This window comes from Taudactylus pleione, unplaced genomic scaffold (assembly GCF_031769625.1).
Source record: "Taudactylus pleione unplaced genomic scaffold, aTauple2 ptg000032l, whole genome shotgun sequence".
Lineage (NCBI taxonomy): Eukaryota > Metazoa > Chordata > Amphibia > Anura > Myobatrachidae > Taudactylus > Taudactylus pleione.
In genome coordinates this window covers 43860845-43877443 of record NW_028284434.1, presented here as the reverse complement: position 1 = coordinate 43877443, position 16599 = coordinate 43860845, and positions in this window count along the sequence as shown.

Here is a 16599-nt window from a genome sequence, read left to right as displayed (position 1 = left end):
ATTCACAAACACAGAAAATAATTTTTTTTTGGTTTGGACTGGAGTGTACTTTCGGGGGTTACAGCACCCTTTAACGGTCAAGCCAGCCGGCCCTTTACTTATGACACAGGCGCACGCTTGGCACTACTTTGTTGATGCACGTGCGGCTACTGCGCACACAATTCACAAACACAGAAAATAATTTTTTTCTTGGTTTGGACTGGAGTGTACTTTCGGGGGTTACAGCACCCTTAATGGTCAAGCCAGCCGGCCCTTTACTTATGACACAGGCGCACGCTTGGCACTACTTTGTTGATGCACGTGCGGCTACTGCGCACACAATTCACAAACACAGAAAATAATTTTTTTTGGGTTTGGACTGGAGTGTACTTTCGGGGGTTACAGCACCCTTTAACGGTCAAGCCAGCCGGCCCTTTACTTATGACACAGGCGCACGCTTGGCACTACTTTGTTGATGCACGTGCGGCTACTGCGCACACAATTCACAAACACAGAAAATAATTTTTTTTTTGGTTTGGACTGGAGTGTACTCTCGGGGGTTACAGCACCCTTAACGGTCAAGCCAGCCGGCCCTTTACTTATGACACAGGCGCACGCTTGGCACTACTTTGTTGATGCACGTGCGGCTACTGCGCACACAATTCACAAACACAGAAAATAATTTTTTTTTGGTTTGGACTGGAGTGTACTTTCGGGGGTTACAGCACCCTTTAACGGTCAAGCCAGCCGGCCCTTTACTTATGACACAGGCGCACGCTTGGCACTACTTTGTTGATGCACGTGCGGCTACTGCGCACACAATTCACAAACACAGAAAATAATTTTTTTTTTGGTTTGGACTGGAGTGTACTTTCGGGGGTTACAGCACCCTTAACAGTCAAGCCAGCCGGCCCTTTACTTATGACACAGGCGCACGCTTGGCACTACTTTGTTGATGCACGTGCGGCTACTGCGCACACAATTCACAAACACAGAAAATAATTTTTTTTTTGGTTTGGACTGGAGTGTACTTTCGGGGGTTACAGCACCCTTTAACGGACAAGCCAGCCGGCCTTTTACTTATGGGACACAGGCGCACGCTTGGCACTACTTTGTTGATGCACGTGCGGCTACTGCGCACACAATTCACAAACACAGAAAATAATTTTTTTTTTGGTTTGGACTGGAGTGTACTTTTGGGGGTTACAGCACCCTTAACAGTCAAGCCAGCCGGCCCTTTACTTATGACACAGGCGCACGCTTGGCACTACTTTGTTGATGCACGTGCGGCTACTGCGCACACAATTCACAAACACAGAAAATAATTTTTTTTTGGTTTGGACTGGAGTGTACTTTCGGGGGTTACAGCACCCTTTAACGGTCAAGCCAGCCGGCCCTTTACTTATGACACAGGCGCACGCTTGGCACTACTTTGTTGATGCACGTGCGGCTACTGCGCACACAATTCACAAACACAGAAAATATATTATTTTTTTAGCACTTGGGGGGAGCACCCCTGATGGACAGAGCACCCCCTGGACAACACTACAGCACCCCTTTAGGACTGGGACACTGCACAGGACTTTGGAGTGGACACAGCCCCTATGGAGAACTGACTGCACAACACAGTCCAGCCAGCCCCTATGGACTTTGAAGTAGTGGACACAGCCCCTATTAACAACAGCAGCACAGCACAACACAGCCAGCCCCTATGGACTTTGAAGTAGTGGACAACAGCAGCACTACACTACACTACACTACACAGCACTAACTCCCACCCTCCCTCTTCATTGTCCACAGCCGAGTGAGAAAATGGCGCCGACGCGCGTACCTTATATAGGATCCAAAACCCGCGAGACTCGGAAGGCGGGATGATGACGTTTTGCCTCGATGTCAGATCCGAGTCAGGCGGGAAAAGTCGAGCCTGACTCGGATCGGACTCGGATCGGGGGGGCTCGGGGGGGTTCGGATTTCAGAAATCCGAACCCGCTCACCCCTAATTATTATGTTCTCTCTCCCTCCTCTGTCTCCATTATTATGTTCTCTCCCTCCTCTGTGTCTATTATTATGTTCTCTCTCCCTCCTCTGTGTCCATTATTAAGTTCTCTCCCTCCTCTGTGTCCATTATTATGTTCTCTCCCTCCTCTGTGTCTATTATTATGTTCTCTCCCTCGTCTGTGTCCATTATTATGTTCTCTCCCTCCTCTGTGTCTATTATTATGTTCTTTCCCTCCTCTGTGTCCATTATTATGTTCTCTCCCTCCTCTGTGTCCATTATTATGTTGTCTCCCTCCTCTTTGTCCATTATGTTCTCTCTCCCTCCTCTGTGTGCATTATTATGCTCTCTTCCTCCTCTGTGTCCATTATAATATTCTCTCTCCCTCCTCTGTGTCCATTATAATATTCTCTCTCCCTCCTCTGTGTCCATTACTATAGTCTCTCCCCCTCCTGTATCCATTATTATGTTCTCTCTCCCTCCTCTGTGTCCATTATTATGTTCTGTCCCTCCTCTGTGTCCATTACTATAGTCTCTCCCCCTCCTGTATCCATTATTATTTTCTCTCTCCCTCGTCTGTGTCCATTATTATGTTCTCTCTCTCTCCTCTGTGTCCATTATTATGTTCTCTCCCTCCTATGTGTCCATTATTATGTTCTCTCCCTCCTCTGTGTCCATTATTATGTTCTCTCCCTCCTCTGTGTCCATTATTATATTCTCTCTCCGTCATGTGTCCATTATTATGTTCTCTCCCTCATCTGTTTCCATTATTATGTTCTCTCTCCCTCATCTGTGTCCATTACTATGTTCTCTCCCTCTTCTGTGTCCAATATTATATTCGCTCTCCCTCCTCTGTGTCCATTATTATGTTCTCTCTCCCTCCTCTGTGTCCTTTATTATGTTCTCTCCCTCCTCTGTGTCCACTATTATGTTCTCTCCCTCCTCTGTGTCCATTATTATGTTCTCTCCCTCATCTGTGTCTATTATTATGTTCTCTCCCTCCTCTGTGTCTATTATTATGTTCTCTCCCTCCTCTGTGTCCATTATTATGTTCTCTCTTTCTCCTTTGTGACCATTATTATGTTCTCTCCCTCCTCTGTCCATTATTATGTTCTCTCTCCCTCCTCTGTGTCCATTATTATGTTCTCTCTCCTTCCTCTGTGTCCATTATTATGTTTTCTCTCCCTCCTCTGTGTCTATTATTATCTCCCTCCTCTGTGTCCATTATTATGCTCTCTCCCTCTTTGTCCATTATAATATTCTCTCTCCCTCCTCTTTGTCTATTATTATGTTCTCTCTCCCTCCTCTGTGTCCATTATTATGTTCTCTCCCTCCTCTGTGTCCAGTTTAATATTCTCTCTCCATCCTCTGTCTATTATTATGTTCTCTCTCCCTCCTCTGTGTCCATTATTATGTTCTCTCTCCCTACTCTGTGTCCATTATTATGTTCTGTCTCCCTCCTCTGTGTCCATTATTATGTTCTCTCCCTCCTCTGTGTCCATTATTATGTTCTCTCCCTCCTCTGTGTCCATTATTATGTTCTCTCTTCCTCCTCTGTGTCCATTATTATATTCTTTCTCCCTCCTGTGTCCATTATTATGTTCTCTCTCGCTCCTCTGTGTCCATTATTATGTTCTCTCCCTCCTCTGTCTCCATTATTATGTTCTCTCCCTCCTCTGTGTCTATTATTATGTTCTCTCTCCCTCCTCTGTGTCCATTATTATGTTTTCTCCCTCCTCTGTGTCCATTATTATGTTCTCTCCCTCCTCTGTGTCTATTATTATGTTCTCTCCCTCCTCTGTGTCCATTATTATGTTCTCTCCCTCCTCTGTGTCTATTATTATGTTCTTTCCCTCCTCTGTGTCCATTATTATGTTCTCTCCCTCCTCTGTGTCCATTATTATGTTCTCTCCCTCCTCTTTGTCCATTATGTTCTCTCTCCCTCCTCTGTGTGCATTATTATGCTCTCTTCCTCCTCTGTGTCCATTATAATATTCTCTCTCCCTCCTCTGTGTCCATTATAATATTCTCTCTCCCTCCTCTGTGTCCATTACTATAGTCTCTCCCCCTCCTGTATCCATTATTATGTTCTCTCTCCCTCCTCTGTGTCCATTATTATGTTCTCTCTCCCTCCTCTGTGTCCATTATTATGTTCTCTCCCTCCTTTGTGTCCATTCTTATGTTCTCTCCCTCCTCTGTGTCCATTATTATGTTCTCTCCCTCCTCTGTGTCCATTATTATGTTCTCTCCCTCCTCTGTGTCTATTATTATATTCTCTCCCTCCTCTGTGTCCACTATTATGTTCTCTCCCTCCTCTGTCCATTATTATGTTCTCTCTCCCTCCTCTGTGTCCATTATTAAGTTCTCTCCCACCTCTGTGTCCATTATTATGTTCTCTCTCCCTCCTCTGTGTCTAATATTGTTATCTCCCTCCTCTGTGTCTATTTTTATGTTTTCTCTCACTCCTCTGTCTATTATTATGTTCTCTCCCTCCTCTGTCTATTATTATGTTCTCTTCCTCCTCTGTCTCCATTATTATGTTCTCTCCCTCCTCTGTATCCATTATTATGTTCTCTCTCCCTCCTCTGTGTCCATTATTATGTTCTCTCCCTCCTCTGTGTCCATTATTATGTTCTCTCTCCCTCCTCTGTGTCCATTATTGTGTTCTCTCTCCCTCCTATGTGTCCATTATTATGCTCTCTCCCTCTTTGTCCATTATAATATTCTCTCTCCCTCCTCTTTGTCTATTATTATGTTCTCTCTCCCTCCTCTGTGTCCATTATTATGTTCTCTCCCTCCTCTGTGTCCAGTTTAATATTCTCTCTCCATCCTCTGTCTATTATTATGTTCTCTCTCCCTCCTCTGTGTCCATTATTATGTTCTCTCTCCCTACTCTGTGTCCATTATTATGTTCTCTCTCCCTCCTCTGTGTCCATTATTATGTTCTCTCCCTCCTCTGTGTCCAGTTTAATATTCTCTCTCCATCCTCTGTCTATTATTATGTTCTCTCTCCCTCCTCTGTGTCCATTATTATGTTCTCTCTCCCTACTCTGTGTCCATTATTATGTTCTCTCTCCCTCCTCTGTGTCCATTATTATGTTCTCTCCGTCCTCTGTGTCCATTATTATGTTCTCTCCCTCCTCTGTGTCCATTATTATGTTCTCTCTTCCTCCTCTGTGTCCATTATTATATTCTTTCTCCCTCCTGTGTCCATTATTATGTTCTCTCTCCCTCCTCTGTGTCCATTATTATGTTCTCTCCCTCCTCTGTCTCCATTATTATGTTCTCTCCCTCCTCTGTGTCTATTATTATGTTCTCTCTCCCTCCTCTGTGTCCATTATTATGTTTTCTCCCTCCTCTGTGTCCATTATTATGTTCTCTCCCTCCTCTGTGTCTATTATTATGTTCTCTCCCTCCTCTGTGTCCATTATTATGTTCTCTCCCTCCTATGTGTCTATTATTATGTTCTTTCCCTCCTCTGTGTCCATTATTATGTTCTCTCCCTCCTCTGTGTCCATTATTATGTTCTCTCCCTCCTCTTTGTCCATTATGTTCTCTCTCCCTCCTCTGTGTGCATTATTCTCTCTTCCTCCTCTGTGTCCATTATAATATTCTCTCTCCCTCCTCTGTGTCCATTATAATATTCTCTCTCCCTCTTCTGTGTCCATTACAATAGTCTCTCCCCCTCCTGTATCCATTATTATGTTCTCTCTCCATCCTATATGTCCATTATTATGTTCTCTCCCTCCTCTGTGTCCATTATTATGTTCTCTCTCCCTCCTCTGTGTCCATTATTATGTTCTATCCCTCCTTTGTGTCCATTATTATGTTCTCTCTCCCTCCTCTGTGCCATTATTATGTTCTCTCTCCCTCCTCTGTGTCCATTATTATGTTCTCTCCCTCCTCTCTGTCCATTATTATGTTCTCTCCCTCCTCTGTGTCCATTATTATGTTCTCTCTTCATCCTCTGTGTCCATTATTATGTTCTCTCTCCCTCCTCTGTGTCCATTATTATGTTCTCTCCCTCCTCTGTCTCCATTATTATGTTCTCTCCCTCCTCTGTGTCTATTATTATGTTCTCTCTCCCTCCTCTGTGTCCATTATTAAGTTCTCTCCCTCCTCTGTGTCCATTATTATGTTCTCTCCCTCCTCTGTGTCTATTATTATGTTCTCTCCCTCCTCTGTGTCCATTGTTATGTTCTCTCCCTCCTCTGTGTCTATTATTATGTTCTTTCCCTCCTCTGTGTCCATTATTATGTTCTCTCCCTCCTCTGTGTCCATTATTATGTTGTCTCCCTCCTCTTTGTCCATTATGTTCTCTCTCCCTCCTCTGTGTGCATTATTATGCTCTCTTCCTCCTCTGTGTCCATTATAATATTCTCTCTCCCTCCTCTGTGTCCATTATAATATTCTCTCTCCCTCCTCTGTGTCCATTACTATAGTCTCTCCCCCTCCTGTATCCATTATTATGTTCTCTCTCCCTCCTCTGTGTCCATTATTATGTTCTGTCCCTCCTCTGTGTCCATTACTATAGTCTCTCCCCCTCCTGTATCCATTATTATTTTCTCTCTCCCTCCTCTGTGTCCATTATTATGTTCTCTCTCTCTCCTCTGTGTCCATTATTATGTTCTCTCCCTCCTCTGTGTCCATTATTATGTTCTCTCCCTCCTCTGTGTCCATTATTATGTTCTCTCCCTCCTCTGTGTCCATTATTATATTCTCTCTCCGTCATGTGTCCATTATTATGTTCTCTCCCTCATCTGTTTCCATTATTATGTTCTCTCTCCCTCTTCTGTGTCCATTACTATGTTCTCTCCCTCTTCTGTGTCCAATATTATATTCGCTCTCCCTCCTCTGTGTCCATTATTATGTTCTCTCTCCCTCCTCTGTGTCCTTTATTATGTTCTCTCCCTCCTCTGTGTCCACTATTATGTTCTCTCCCTCCTCTGTGTCTATTATTATGTTCTCTCCCTCCTCTGTGTCTATTATTATGTTCTCTCCCTCCTCTGTGTCCATTATTATGTTCTCTCTTTCTCCTTTGTGACCATTATTATGTTCTCTCCCTCCTCTGTCCATTATTATGTTCTCTCTCCCTCCTCTGTGTCCATTATTATGTTCTCTCTCCTTCCTCTGTGTCCATTATTATGTTTTCTCTCCCTCCTCTGTGTCTATTATTATCTCCCTCCTCTGTGTCCATTATTATGCTCTCTCCCTCTTTGTCCATTATAATATTCTCTCTCCCTCCTCTTTGTCTATTATTATGTTCTCTCTCCCTCCTCTGTGTCCATTATTATGTTCTCTCCCTCCTCTGTGTCCAGTTTAATATTCTCTCTCCATCCTCTGTCTATTATTATGTTCTCTCTCCCTCCTCTGTGTCCATTATTATGTTCTCTCTCCCTACACTGTGTCCATTATTATGTTCTCTCTCCCTCCTCTGTGTCCATTATTATGTTCTCTCCCTCCTCTGTGTCCATTATTATGTTCTCTCCCTCCTCTGTGTCCATTATTATGTTCTCTCTTCCTCCTCTGTGTCCATTATTATATTCTTTCTCCCTCCTGTGTCCATTATTATGTTCTCTCTCCCTCCTCTGTGTCCATTATTATGTTCTCTCCCTCCTCTGTCTCCATTATTATGTTCTCTCCCTCCTCTGTGTCTATTATTATGTTCTCTCTCCCTCCTCTGTGTCCATTATTATGTTTTCTCCCTCCTCTGTGTCCATTATTATGTTCTCTCCCTCCTCTGTGTCTATTATTATGTTCTCTCCCTCCTCTGTGTCCATTATTATGTTCTCTCCCTCCTCTGTGTCTATTATTATGTTCTTTCCCTCCTCTGTGTCCATTATTATGTTCTCTCCCTCCTCTGTGTCCATTATTATGTTCTCTCCCTCCTCTTTGTCCATTATGTTCTCTCTCCCTCCTCTGTGTGCATTATTATGCTCTCTTCCTCCTCTGTGTCCATTATAATATTCTCTCTCCCTCCTCTGTGTCCATTATAATATTCTCTCTCCCTCCTCTGTGTCCATTACTATAGTCTCTCCCCCTCCTGTATCCATTATTATGTTCTCTCTCCCTCCTATGTGTCCATTATTATGTTCTCTCCCTCCTCTGTGTCCATTATTATGTTCTCTCTCCCTCCTCTGTGTCCATTATTATGTTCTCTCCCTCCTTTGTGTCCATTATTATGTTCTCTCCCTCCTCTGTGTCCATTATTATGTTCTCTCCCTCCTCTGTGTCCATTATTATGTTCTCTCCCTCCTCTGTGTCTATTATTATGTTCTCTCCCTCCTCTGTGTCCACTATTATGTTCTCTCCCTCCTCTGTCCATTATTATGTTCTCTCTCCCTCCTCTGTGTCCATTATTAAGTTCTCTCCCACCTCTGTGTCCATTATTATGTTCTCTCTCCCTCCTCTGTGTCTAATATTGTTATCTCCCTCCTCTGTGTCTATTTTTATGTTCTCTCTCACTCCACTGTCTATTATTATGTTCTCTCCCTCCTCTGTCTATTATTATGTTCTCTTCCTCCTCTGTATCCATTATTATGTTCTCTCTCCCTCCTCTGTGTCCATTATTATGTTCTCTCCCTCCTCTGTGTCCATTATTATGATCTCTCTCCCTCCTCTGTGTCCATTATTGTGTTCTCTCTCCCTCCTATGTGTCCATTATTATGCTCTCTCCCTCCTCTGTGTCCAGTTTAATATTCTCTCTCCATCCTCTGTCTATTATTATGTCTCTCTCCCTCCTCTGTGTCCATTATTATGTTCTCTCTCCCTACTCTGTGTCCATTATTATGTTCTCTCTCCCTCCTCTGTGTCCATTATTATGTTCTCTCCGTCCTCTGTGTCCATTATTATGTTCTCTCCCTCCTCTGTGTCCATTATTATGTTCTCTCTTCCACCTCTGTGTCCATTATTATATTCTTTCTCCCTCCTGTGTCCATTATTATGTTCTCTCTCCCTCCTCTGTGTCCATTATTATGTTCTCTCCCTCCTCTGTCTCCATTATTATGTTCTCTCCCTCCTCTGTGTCTATTATTATGTTCTCTCTCCCTCCTCTGTGTCCATTATTATGTTCTCTCCCTCCTCTGTGTCCAGTTTAATATTCTCTCTCCATCCTCTGTCTATTATTATGTTCTCTCTCCCTCCTCTGTGTCCATTATTATGTTCTCTCTCCCTACTCTGTGTCCATTATTATGTTCTCTCTCCCTCCTCTGTGTCCATTATTATGTTCTCTCCCTCCTCTGTGTCCAGTTTAATATTCTCTCTCCATCCTCTGTCTATTATTATGTTCTCTCTCCCTCCTCTGTGTCCATTATTATGTTCTCTCTCCCTACTCTGTGTCCATTATTATGTTCTCTCTCCCTCCTCTGTGTCCATTATTATGTTCTCTCCATCCTCTGTGTCCATTATTATGTTCTCTCCCTCCTCTGTGTCCATTATTATGTTCTCTCTTCCTCCTCTGTGTCCATTATTATATTCTTTCTCCCTCCTGTGTCCATTATTATGTTCTCTCTCCCTCCTCTGTGTCCATTATTATGTTCTCTCCCTCCTCTGTCTCCATTATTATGTTCTCTCCCTCCTCTGTGTCTATTATTATGTTCTCTCTCCCTCCTCTGTGTCCATTATTATGTTTTCTCCCTCCTCTGTGTCCATTATTATGTTCTCTCCCTCCTCTGTGTCTATTATTATGTTCTCTCCCTCCTCTGTGTCCATTATTATGTTCTCTCCCTCCTCTGTGTCTATTATTATGTTCTTTCCCTCCTCTGTGTCCATTATTATGTTCTCTCCCTCCTCTGTGTCCATTATTATGTTCTCTCCCTCCTCTTTGTCCATTATGTTCTCTCTCCCTCCTCTGTGTGCATTATTCTCTCTTCCTCCTCTGTGTCCATTATAATATTCTCTCTCCCTCCTCTGTGTCCATTATAATATTCTCTCTCCCTCTTCTGTGTCCATTACAATAGTCTCTCCCCCTCCTGTATCCATTATTATGTTCTCTCTCCATCCTATATGTCCATTATTATGTTCTCTCCCTCCTCTGTGTCCATTATTATGTTCTCTCTCCCTCCTCTGTGTCCATTATTATGTTCTATCCCTCCTTTGTGTCCATTATTATGTTCTCTCTCCCTCCTCTGTGCCATTATTATGTTCTCTCTCCCTCCTCTGTGTCCATTATTATGTTCTCTCCCTCCTCTCTGTCCATTATTATGTTCTCTCCCTCCTCTGTGTCCATTATTATGTTCTCTCTTCATCCTCTGTGTCCATTATTATGTTCTCTCTCCCTCCTCTGTGTCCATTATTATGTTCTCTCCCTCCTCTGTCTCCATTATTATGTTCTCTCCCTCCTCTGTGTCTATTATTATGTTCTCTCTCCCTCCTCTGTGTCCATTATTAAGTTCTCTCCCTCCTCTGTGTCCATTATTATGTTCTCTCCCTCCTCTGTGTCTATTATTATGTTCTCTCCCTCCTCTGTGTCCATTGTTATGTTCTCTCCCTCCTCTGTGTCTATTATTATGTTCTTTCCCTCCTCTGTGTCCATTATTATGTTCTCTCCCTCCTCTGTGTCCATTATTATGTTGTCTCCCTCCTCTTTGTCCATTATGTTCTCTCTCCCTCCTCTGTGTGCATTATTATGCTCTCTTCCTCCTCTGTGTCCATTATAATATTCTCTCTCCCTCCTCTGTGTCCATTATAATATTCTCTCTCCCTCCTCTGTGTCCATTACTATAGTCTCTCCCCCTCCTGTATCCATTATTATGTTCTCTCTCCCTCCTCTGTGTCCATTATTATGTTCTGTCCCTCCTCTGTGTCCATTACTATAGTCTCTCCCCCTCCTGTATCCATTATTATTTTCTCTCTCCCTCCTCTGTGTCCATTATTATGTTCTCTGACTCTCCTCTGTGTCCATTATTATGTTCTCTCCCTCCTCTGTGTCCATTATTATGTTCTCTCCCTCCTCTGTGTCCATTATTATGTTCTCTCCCTCCTCTGTGTCCATTATTATATTCTCTCTCCGTCATGTGTCCATTATTATGTTCTCTCCCTCATCTGTTTCCATTATTATGTTCTCTCTCCCTCTTCTGTGTCCATTACTATGTTCTCTCCCTCTTCTGTGTCCAATATTATATTCGCTCTCCCTCCTCTGTGTCCATTATTATGTTCTCTCTCCCTCCTCTGTGTCCTTTATTATGTTCTCTCCCTCCTCTGTGTCCACTATTATGTTCTCTCCCTCCTCTGTGTCTATTATTATGTTCTCTCCCTCCTCTGTGTCTATTATTATGTTCTCTCCCTCCTCTGTGTCCATTATTATGTTCTCTCTTTCTCCTTTGTGACCATTATTATGTTCTCTCCCTCCTCTGTCCATTATTATGTTCTCTCTCCCTCCTCTGTGTCCATTATTATGTTCTCTCTCCTTCCTCTGTGTCCATTATTATGTTTTCTCTCCCTCCTCTGTGTCTATTATTATCTCCCTCCTCTGTGTCCATTATTATGCTCTCTCCCTCTTTGTCCATTATAATATTCTCTCTCCCTCCTCTTTGTCTATTATTATGTTCTCTCTCCCTCCTCTGTGTCCATTATTATGTTCTCTCCCTCCTCTGTGTCCAGTTTAATATTCTCTCTCCATCCTCTGTCTATTATTATGTTCTCTCTCCCTCCTCTGTGTCCATTATTATGTTCTCTCTCCCTACACTGTGTCCATTATTATGTTCTCTCTCCCTCCTCTGTGTCCATTATTATGTTCTCTCCCTCCTCTGTGTCCATTATTATGTTCTCTCCCTCCTCTGTGTCCATTATTATGTTCTCTCTTCCTCCTCTGTGTCCATTATTATATTCTTTCTCCCTCCTGTGTCCATTATTATGTTCTCTCTCCCTCCTCTGTGTCCATTATTATGTTCTCTCCCTCCTCTGTCTCCATTATTATGTTCTCTCCCTCCTCTGTGTCTATTATTATGTTCTCTCTCCCTCCTCTGTGTCCATTATTATGTTTTCTCCCTCCTCTGTGTCCATTATTATGTTCTCTCCCTCCTCTGTGTCTATTATTATGTTCTCTCCCTCCTCTGTGTCCATTATTATGTTCTCTCCCTCCTCTGTGTCTATTATTATGTTCTTTCCCTCCTCTGTGTCCATTATTATGTTCTCTCCCTCCTCTGTGTCCATTATTATGTTCTCTCCCTCCTCTTTGTCCATTATGTTCTCTCTCCCTCCTCTGTGTGCATTATTATGCTCTCTTCCTCCTCTGTGTCCATTATAATATTCTCTCTCCCTCCTCTGTGTCCATTATAATATTCTCTCTCCCTCCTCTGTGTCCATTACTATAGTCTCTCCCCCTCCTGTATCCATTATTATGTTCTCTCTCCCTCCTATGTGTCCATTATTATGTTCTCTCCCTCCTCTGTGTCCATTATTATGTTCTCTCTCCCTCCTCTGTGTCCATTATTATGTTCTCTCCCTCCTTTGTGTCCATTATTATGTTCTATCCCTCCTCTGTGTCCATTATTATGTTCTCTCCCTCCTCTGTGTCCATTATTATGTTCTCTCCCTCCTCTGTGTCTATTATTATGTTCTCTCCCTCCTCTGTGTCCACTATTATGTTCTCTCCCTCCTCTGTCCATTATTATGTTCTCTCTCCCTCCTCTGTGTCCATTATTAAGTTCTCTCCCACCTCTGTGTCCATTATTATGTTCTCTCTCCCTCCTCTGTGTCTAATATTGTTATCTCCCTCCTCTGTGTCTATTTTTATGTTCTCTCTCACTCCACTGTCTATTATTATGTTCTCTCCCTCCTCTGTCTATTATTATGTTCTCTTCCTCCTCTGTATCCATTATTATGTTCTCTCTCCCTCCTCTGTGTCCATTATTATGTTCTCTCCCTCCTCTGTGTCCATTATTATGATCTCTCTCCCTCCTCTGTGTCCATTATTGTGTTCTCTCTCCCTCCTATGTGTCCATTATTATGCTCTCTCCCTCCTCTGTGTCCAGTTTAATATTCTCTCTCCATCCTCTGTCTATTATTATGTCTCTCTCCCTCCTCTGTGTCCATTATTATGTTCTCTCTCCCTACTCTGTGTCCATTATTATGTTCTCTCTCCCTCCTCTGTGTCCATTATTATGTTCTCTCCGTCCTCTGTGTCCATTATTATGTTCTCTCCCTCCTCTGTGTCCATTATTATGTTCTCTCTTCCACCTCTGTGTCCATTATTATATTCTTTCTCCCTCCTCTGTCCATTATTATGTTCTCTCTCCCTCCTCTGTGTCCATTATTATGTTCTCTCCCTCCTCTGTCTCCATTATTATGTTCTCTCCCTCCTCTGTGTCTATTATTATGTTCTCTCTCCCTCCTCTGTGTCCATTATTATGTTTTCTCCCTCCTCTGTGTCCATTATTATGTTCTCTCTCCCTCCTCTGTGTCCATTATTATGTTTTCTCCCTCCTCTGTGTCCATTATTATGTTCTCTCCCTCCTCTGTGTCTATTATTATGTTCTCTCCCTCCTCTGTGTCCATTATTATGTTCTCTCCCTCCTTTGTGTCTATTATTATGTTCTTTCCCTCCTCTGTGTCCATTATTATGTTCTCTCCCTCCTCTGTGTCCATTATTATGTTCTCTCCCTCTTCTTTGTCCATTATGTTCTCTCTCCCTCCTCTGTGTGCATTATTATTCTCTCTTCCTCCTCTGTGTCCATTATAATATTCTCTCTCCCTCCTCTGTGTCCATTATAATATTCTCTCTCCCTCTTCTGTGTCCATTACTATAGTCTCTCCCCCTCCTGTATCCATTATTATGTTCTCTCTCCATCCTATGTGTCCATTATTATGTTCTCTCCCTCCTCTGTGTCCATTATTATGTTCTCTCTCCCTCCTCTGTGTCCATTATTATGTTCTATCCCTCCTTTGTGTCCATTATTATGTTCTCTCTCCCTCCTCTGTGCCATTATTATGTTCTCTCTCCCTCCTCTGTGTCCATTATTATGTTCTCTCCCTCCTCTGTGTCCATTATTATGTTCTCTCCCTCCTCTGTGTCCATTATTATGTTCTCTCTTCATCCTCTGTGTCCATTATTATGTTCTCTCTCCCTCCTCTGTGTCCATTATTATGTTCTCTCCCTCCTCTGTCTCCATTATTATGTTCTCTCACTCCTCTGTGTCTATTATTATGTTCTCTCTCCCTCCTCTGTGTCCATTATTAAGTTCTCTCCCTCCTCTGTGTCCATTATTATGTTCTCTCCCTCCTCTGTGTCTATTATTATGTTCTCTCCCTCCTCTGTGTCCATTGTTATGTTCTCTCCCTCCTCTGTGTCTATTATTATGTTCTTTCCCTCCTCTGTGTCCATTATTATGTTCTCTCCCTCCTCTGTGTCCATTATTATGTTGTCTCCCTCCTCTTTGTCCATTATGTTCTCTCTCCCTCCTCTGTGTGCATTATTATGCTCTCTTCCTCCTCTGTGTCCATTATAATATTCTCTCTCCCTCCTCTGTGTCCATTATAATATTCTCTCTCCCTCCTCTGTGTCCATTACTATAGTCTCTCCCCCTCCTGTATCCATTATTATGTTCTCTCTCCCTCCTCTTTGTCCATTATTATGTTCTGTCCCTCCTCTGTGTCCATTACTATAGTCTCTCCCCCTCCTGTATCCATTATTATTTTCTCTCTCCCTCCTCTGTGTCCATTATTATGTTCTCTCTCTCTCCTCTGTGTCCATTATTATGTTCTCTCCCTCCTATGTGTCCATTATTATGTTCTCTCCCTCCTCTGTGTCCATTATTATGTTCTCTCCCTCCTCTGTGTCCATTATTATATTCTCTCTCCGTCATGTGTCCATTATTATGTTCTCTCCCTCATCTGTTTCCATTATTATGTTCTCTCTCCCTCTTCTGTGTCCATTACTATGTTCTCTCCCTCTTCTGTGTCCAATATTATATTCGCTCTCCCTCCTCTGTGTCCATTATTATGTTCTCTCTCCCTCCTCTGTGTCCTTTATTATGTTCTCTCCCTCCTCTGTGTCCACTATTATGTTCTCTCCCTCCTCTGTGTCTATTATTATGTTCTCTCCCTCCTCTGTGTCTATTATTATGTTCTCTCCCTCCTCTGTGTCCATTATTATGTTCTCTCTTTCTCCTTTGTGACCATTATTATGTTCTCTCCCTCCTCTGTCCATTATTATGTTCTCTCTCCCTCCTCTGTGTCCATTATTATGTTCTCTCTCCTTCCTCTGTGTCCATTATTATGTTTTCTCTCCCTCCTCTGTGTCTATTATTATCTCCCTCCTCTGTGTCCATTATTATGCTCTCTCCCTCTTTGTCCATTATAATATTCTCTCTCCCTCCTCTTTGTCTATTATTATGTTCTCTCTCCCTCCTCTGTGTCCATTATTATGTTCTCTCCCTCCTCTGTGTCCAGTTTAATATTCTCTCTCCATCCTCTGTCTATTATTATGTTCTCTCTCCCTCCTCTGTGTCCATTATTATGTTCTCTCTCCCTACTCTGTGTCCATTATTATGTTCTCTCTTCCTCCTCTGTGTCCATTATTATGTTCTCTCCCTCCTCTGTGTCCATTATTATGTTCTCTCCCTCCTCTGTGTCCATTATTATGTTCTCTCTTCCTCCTCTGTGTCCATTATTATATTCTTTCTCCCTCCTGTGTCCATTATTATGTTCTCTCTCCCTCCTCTGTGTCCATTATTATGTTCTCTCCCTCCTCTGTCTCCATTATTATGTTCTCTCCCTCCTCTGTGTCTATTATTATGTTCTCTCTCCCTCCTCTGTGTCCATTATTATGTTTTCTCCCTCCTCTGTGTCCATTATTATGTTCTCTCCCTCCTCTGTGTCTATTATTATGTTCTCTCCCTCCTCTGTGTCCATTATTATGTTCTCTCCCTCCTCTGTGTCTATTATTATGTTCTTTCCCTCCTCTGTGTCCATTATTATGTTCTCTCCCTCCTCTGTGTCCATTATTATGTTCTCTCCCTCCTCTTTGTCCATTATGTTCTCTCTCCCTCCTCTGTGTGCATTATTATGCTCTCTTCCTCCTCTGTGTCCATTATAATATTCTCTCTCCCTCCTCTGTGTCCATTATAATAATCTCTCTCCCTCCTCTGTGTCCATTACTATAGTCTCTCCCCCTCCTGTATCCATTATTATGTTCTCTCTCCCTCCTATGTGTCCATTATTATGTTCTCTCCCTCCTCTGTGTCCATTATTATGTTCTCTCTCCCTCCTCTGTGTCCATTATTATGTTCTCTCCCTCCTTCGTGTCCATTATTATGTTCTCTCCCTCCTCTGTGTCCATTATTATGTTCTCTCCCTCCTCTGTGTCCATTATTATGTTCTCTCCCTCCTCTGTGTCTATTATTATGTTCTCTCCCTCCTCTGTGTCCACTATTATGTTCTCTCCCTCCTCTGTCCATTATTATGTTCTCTCTCCCTCCTCTGTGTCCATTATTATGTTCTCTCCCACCTCTGTGTCCATTATTATGTTCTCTCTCCCTCCTCTGTGTCTAATATTGTTATCTCCCTCCTCTGTGTCTATTTTTATGTTCTCTCTCACTCCACTGTCTATTATTATGTTCTCTCCCTCCTCTGTCTATTATTATGTTCTCTTCCTCCTCTGTCTCCATTATTATGTTCTCTCCCTC